Consider the following 6,749-nt stretch of genomic DNA (forward strand, 5'->3'; position numbering starts at 1 on the left):
TCCCCTTCTCCTTTCCCCCTAACAATCTTATATCCCCCCACGCCTCCATTAAACCTTATTTTTCTCCTTACCTCCATCCCCCTTTCTCCCCCTTCATCGTCTCCTCTTTTCCCTCATTATTTTCATCACTTTCTCTCGCTTCACTTACATACCTATCATCTCCTTTTACCTCCCTCTTTTCTCCTCTGACAATATCCTCTCCTTTCCCTCACCCCTCCATCATTTCTTCTCCCCTCTCCACCTCGTATCGGAAGACAAAGGTACGTCTCACATTGCCCTTTATTTACAGGCAATTCCGAGCAAGCAGATGAGAGAAGTAATAAATACAATAGTTCCTTCCCATCCCATCTCAAACTGAAAATGGGAATATGCTCACAGAAACAAGCGAGAGAGATAAAGAGATATATAGAGAGAGAGAAAGAGACAGAGAGGGAAAGAGACCCCTTATAAATATCATAGGGTCTCTACCATCCTCTTGTACTGACATCCGCCTCGTTCGAACCGCAGAAGGAATGGCATTTGGACAGCCCCTAACCACAGTGTTAAATTTCCACTAGACAGATGACAGGGACAGAAAGGACAAGCTTGTACTGTACTTACTTTCCTTGTCGATGATGGAGAATATCAAGAAACGTGTATAAATCCATTACGGCTTTAACAGTGTCCGATATGGCGGGGTTTTGTTCCTGTTTGGTGTTCACTTTAGCCTTTTTGGTTTTCCTTTTGTTTTTAGCAGTACCATGGGGAATTTTCAGGAAAGTTCTCCCGTAGTACCAACTACTTTCTCAAAAGCTTTCAACCGATGTGCGAACTGCTGTACACTTAATAGTCTCTGAAATGAAACACTTTTGTGCTACGCGTGGTATAGGCGTCCACAACCTACTGCCTGTTTAATGGTGTTCACTACCTATCTATCTATATATTACCAGACGCCTCAATCCCGCACGGGGTGGCCACAAACACATCGCCTCCACGCCGCCCTGTCCCCAGCCATTTCACTACCCCGCTCCCAACTCACACCCCCCTCTCTCATATACCTCCCCACTCCATCTCTCCATCTCATCCTCGGCCTCCCCCTCCCTCTCCCCCCCTCCACCTCACTCACATACACTCTCCTCGTCAGTCTCTCACCCTCCATCCTCTCCACATGGCCAAATCACCTCAGCGTGTTCCTCCTAACGCTTCCTATCACATCCACATCCACACCAAAACTCTCCTTTATATCCTCATTTGTCAGCCTGTCTCTCCATGTGACTTCACAGGCTCCTCTTAAATATCTCATTTCCACTGCTCTCACTCTTGACTTGTGTCCTTCCAACAATGTCCAAGTTTCACTTCCATTCGTTTGAGTTGGTATCACAATACTGTCATGTAGTAACTTTTTCACTTCCATGCTCACTTCCCTGTTTCTTATCACTGCTCTCAAGGAACCAGCAACCTTTCTCCCTTGTTGTACGAGTACCCTGTCAAGCACTTCACCCTCCAAGCTTCCATCCTTACTCATCACATTCCCCAAGTACTTAAACATACTCACATTTTCCATTTCCTCACCATCCAACCTCACTGTACATTCACTGACTTCACCTCTCTCAAAGACCATCACTTTACTCATCCCTCCATTCACCTTTAGATTCCGTTTCTTACACACTCTCCCAAACTCATCCACCAAGCCTTGCAGCTCCCTTTCGTCTTCACTTAACAACACAGTATCATCTGCAAACAACAGTACAGGGAGCTTCCAAACATTACCCTGTCACTAGGGCCACTCCAACATCCACAGCCCTACCTTGTACCTTTTTTATTACCCCATTCATGTACAGATTGAAGAACCATGGAGACATGACACATCCCTGTTTCAACCCAACCTTCAGAGAGAAAAATTCACTCAGTTCACCATCCACACGCACTGCAGCCTTAGCACCATCATACATACTCTTCACAGCATTCAACAACTTCCATGTACTCCATAAATTCTTAATACTTTCCACGATCCTTGTCTATCCACTCTGTCATATGCTTTCTCCAAATCCATGAAGGCCGCATACAACTTCTTTCCCTGCTCTAGAAACTTGTCCACTAAAGATCTAAGAATGAATATCTGATCTACACAGCCTCTTCCCTTCCTAAAGCCTCCCTGTTCTTCTCCAACTAATTCCTTTGTTATTTCCCTAACTCTTTCAATAAGTATCCTACCATACACTTTTCCTATTACACTAAGAAGACAAATGCCCCTACGATTACCACACAATTCTTTTTCCCCTTTTCCTTTGTACAAGGGAATAATTATACCTGACTTCCAATCCTCCGGGACTCTACCTTCCTCCCAGGCCAGTCTGCACATCTTCCACATCCATTCTACTACTATCTCTCCCCCATGCTTCAACATTTCACCACACACTCCATCGATTCCTGGGGCTTTCCTCAATTTGACTTTCTTCATTGCTTCCACAACTTCCATCCTACTGATTACTTCCTGTCTTCTCACCTCCCTCCTTCTCCCAGCCATTCCCCAGCCACTTATACTCGCATTACTTCCATTCTCTTTGATCAGCAATTCCTTAAAGTGTTCTCTCCATCTGTTCACTTTTTCTCCTTTCTCCACTAGTAATCTGCCATTTTTATCTTTCACTCCCTTACTAACTTCACTGCAACCCTGTCTTACTCTCTTCACCTCTTTCCAGAACATTTTCTTACAGTCCCTCCACTTTACACACAAATTCCTTCCAAATTCCTCATCCACTCTCTTCTCACTCTCTCTTACTAATCCTTTCACCTCTCTGTTCTTTTCTACATATAACTCTCTCTTCCACCTCTCAACTTCTTCCACGCCCCTATTTCTCATCCATTCATCGTATGCTTTCTTCTTTTGTGCCACAGCCTGTCTCACCTCTTCATTCCACCATGCTGTTCCTTGCACCCCCTTCCGTCTTCTCTTCACCCCACACACCACATAACATGCTGCACGTATTTCTTCTGTGAATATCTTGCACACACCTTCTACGTCCCCCATCTGCTCCAGTTCATATTTACTCAATCGTTCCTCCACTTCTCTCTTATATTCTGCCTTTTTCTCCTCTCATAACCTTTCCACTCTCCTTGCAACTACTCCTTCCTCCCGTCCTTCCCTTCTTCTATTTCTCCATCTTACTTGGATCTTGATTCTGGCCACCACCACGTAGTGGTCAGAAAGTCCACTCCCTCAACCTCTATAAGCCCTTGCATCCATGCATCCATTACACATCTTTGCATCTTTTCATCCCCACACACATAATCAATCATTGCCTTCTTTTCATTCAGTTCACCACCCACCCTTCTCATCACTCGCCATGTATACCTGTGGATCATTTTGTGCCTGAAGAGGGTATTGGCTATCACCAACCCCCTGCCGGCACAAATGTTCACTAACGCACTGCCATTCTCCTCTATTTCAGCAGGCACACCCCACTCACCAACTATTCCATCCACCTTCTCATTCCCTACGTTACCATTCATATCACCAATCAAAAACAGTCTCATTCCTTTCAAACTTATCCATGCACACTTCCACATTTGTCCAGAACTCTTCTCTCACTCTGCTTGCACGATCTTGCATTGGTGCATACATGCACACAATCACCCACATTTGTATTCCAACTTTCAATCTTACCCACACAATCCTTGAGCCAACTGATCCATACTCTCGTATGTTCGTCCATCTTTTACTCACAGCAATACACACTCCTTCTTTTGCCCTCTCATTCGCACCTACTCCTGCACATATACCCCAACCATACTCCCATTCTCTCACACTCTCTCCTCTCCATTTAATTTCAGTTACTCCACATACATCCACTTTCGCACCCTCAAGCACCTGGACAATCTCTCTCTCACTCACCTCATCATTCGCACCCCTTACATTCCACGTTGTGATCGTACCATGTCCTTTGTCCGGTCCTTGGTCGTCATCTTTTGGTCAGTCCTTGTCCGAGGCTTCTTGTTCGTTTTTTTAATTAACTGTTTTCCGGGGAGGGGAACTAACCCTCCGCCAACCCTTTTAGTTGCCTCATATGACAAGCAGGGATACTGGGGGAGTATTCTTGAAAAAAAAAAAAATATATATTCCCAGGGGGCAATGGTGTTCACGCTCACTGGAATAGTATAAATAAGGCCCTTAAGAAAAAAGTGACAGGGATTGTGTCCAGTAGGATAAGGCTCATGTACAGAAGTTAAAAAATGACAATGGGGCCACATATTTCTAAAATTACACGCACAGTTCGTCTTGTGAAATCCTAGGAGGTTGGTGGACTTGTCTTTATCCACTGTCACTTATTGTCACATGCTATAAGGAGCCAGATGTAAACTTTTTTTTTTTTTTTCTGTGACGAAGAAGGAACCAAAGGCAACAAGCCTGCAAAACTATTCGTTCCAAGAGAAAAACAAATACAAGAGAGAGCCAAATTCAAGATCCAATCATTTGGAGATGCCTGGACACAATGCATTTGAAAGACTGGAGATCGTAGGAAGCAGGAAATACAGACAGAGGGAGACAGTTCCTGAGTTGACCTGTTGCATGAATGAAGGACTGGGAGTAACGGTTAACTCTTGCATTAGAGAGTTGGACAGAAAAAGGGATGAGAGTTTGCTGGTAGATGGGTGCTTCGTGCCCGTCGTAGAGGTGGAGGAATGCAAGCAGACAGTTCAGAGATGCAGTGACCATTGAAGCAGTGATAGAAAAAAGATAAAGATGCAACAGTGCAGCGAAGAGACAGAGGTTGAAGGGAACCAGTAAGAGGAGGAGAGTTAGTGAGACAAAAGCCTTTGATTCCACCCTATTGAGAAGAGCTGTATGTGGAGAACCTCCCCACACAAGCGAATTGTACTCCACACAGAGGTGGATAAAACCCGTGTATAGAGTCAACAATTGTGTAGGGGTAAAGAAGGAACGGAGTCGGCTTAGCACACCTAATCTCTTGGAAGCAGATTTTACAAGAGATGTAATATGATCTTTCCAAGATAAGTCCCGAGTGAATGAAACCCCAAGCATGTTCAAGGATGAAAATGGATTAAGCTGAATATTATTACACATTAGTGGGTACACCTGTGGAAGATTTTGTCGGGTTGATAGGTGTGAGAACTGAGTCTTTGATGCATTAAAAACAAGATTATTTTTGCCCCAGTCAGAGATACGAGCCAAGTCAGACATTAGGTGTGCCATAGCCTCATCCTTTGTTTCCTGAAGTAGCTGTTGAGATGGACGTTGCGGGAACCGAATGGAAAGGTGAAGAGTGGAGTCATCACCGTACGAGTGGATAGGGTTAGATGTACAGCTTAGAAGGTCACTGTTGAACGAAAGGAAGAGAGTTGGTGATAGGACAGAGCCCTGAGGAACACCATTGTTGATAGATCTAAGAGAAGAACGATGGCCGTCTACAACAGCAGCTATAGAACGACCAGAAAGGAAGCTATAGATGAAGGCACAGATAGAAGGATAGAAATCGTAAGAGAGCAGTTTGGAAATCAAAGATTTATGCCAGACTCGATCGAAAGCCTTTGAGATGTCAAGTGCAATGGCAAAGATTTCGCCAAAGTCCCGAAAGGAGGATGACCAGGTGTCTGAAAGGTAGGTGAGAAGATCGCCGGTGGAGCGTCCCTGACGGAACCCATACTGACGATCATAAAGAAGGTTGTGGTAGGAAAGATGGTTTTAAATTTTTCGATTAAGAATTGACTCAAAAATTTTTGAGATACAGGATGTTAAAGCAATTGGACGATAGTTAGACGGTTGGGAATGGTCACCCTTCTTTGGGACTGGCTGAATGAGAGCAAACTTCCAGCAAGAAGGAAAGGTACAAGTTGACAGACAAAGGCGAAAGAGTTTGCCTAGGCAGGGTGTAAGCACAGAAGCACAGTTCTTGAGATCAACAGGAGGGACTCCATCAGGCCCATATGCCTTGTTTGGACTGATGCCTGTGATGGCAGAAAATACATCAGCTGAAGAAATTTTAATGTCAGCCATGAGGAAGTCAGAGGGGGGATATGATGGAGGAACAGCACCCAACAGCAAGAATCTTGACGACTTCGCTACGGTACGACTACCTTGGCCGAATAAAAGCTGTCTGGTAGTAACTAGAATAATAGCATCATTCGGAATAATAATAATAATAATAATAATAATAAAGACTATATACTGAAGACGTTAATGAAGGCTGTTTTCTCTCCTTAACTACCAAAGATCTCCCGACAACAGTCGGGTAGGCGTCTTCCTACCACCAAATTACTTCATTCTTTGACGATTTCGAACAACTTGGGGGAGACCTCTTGTTTCAGAGGATTGAAGCTTTCTATGCTCACCACTTACCATCCACTTTCCTACTCATCCAGATACGATGGAAAAAACTACATGCTACAGAGGTATGTTATTATACTTGTATTTTTACAACGAATACCGCTAGAGTAGCTGGATAAATAATGCTTTTGGTAGACGCGCTTGTATGCCCCTGTGGTGTGTGTGTGTGTGTGTGTGTGTGTCGTTCCGTCTGTTTGGACTGTGATTTTTTATGTCCTTGATCCCGAGACTATTTTATGTAGGCTGATAGCTTTTGGCAATACCTAGATCAAGTCTGAATATGAAGGTTCGTGGAGTGAAAAGCAGTCTACAGTAATCGAACGGTTGCCTTTCATTCTGATGGCATTCTAGTTGCATTTTTCGTTTGTCAATCTATGTGTTATCATGAAGCATCCAAAGTATTCTTTCTGAATATAAACTACGC

This window comes from Coenobita brevimanus, chromosome 23 (assembly GCF_032717465.1).
Source record: "Coenobita brevimanus isolate Jiangsu-jjx chromosome 23, ASM3271746v2, whole genome shotgun sequence".
In the NCBI taxonomy this organism is placed as follows: domain Eukaryota; kingdom Metazoa; phylum Arthropoda; class Malacostraca; order Decapoda; family Coenobitidae; genus Coenobita; species Coenobita brevimanus.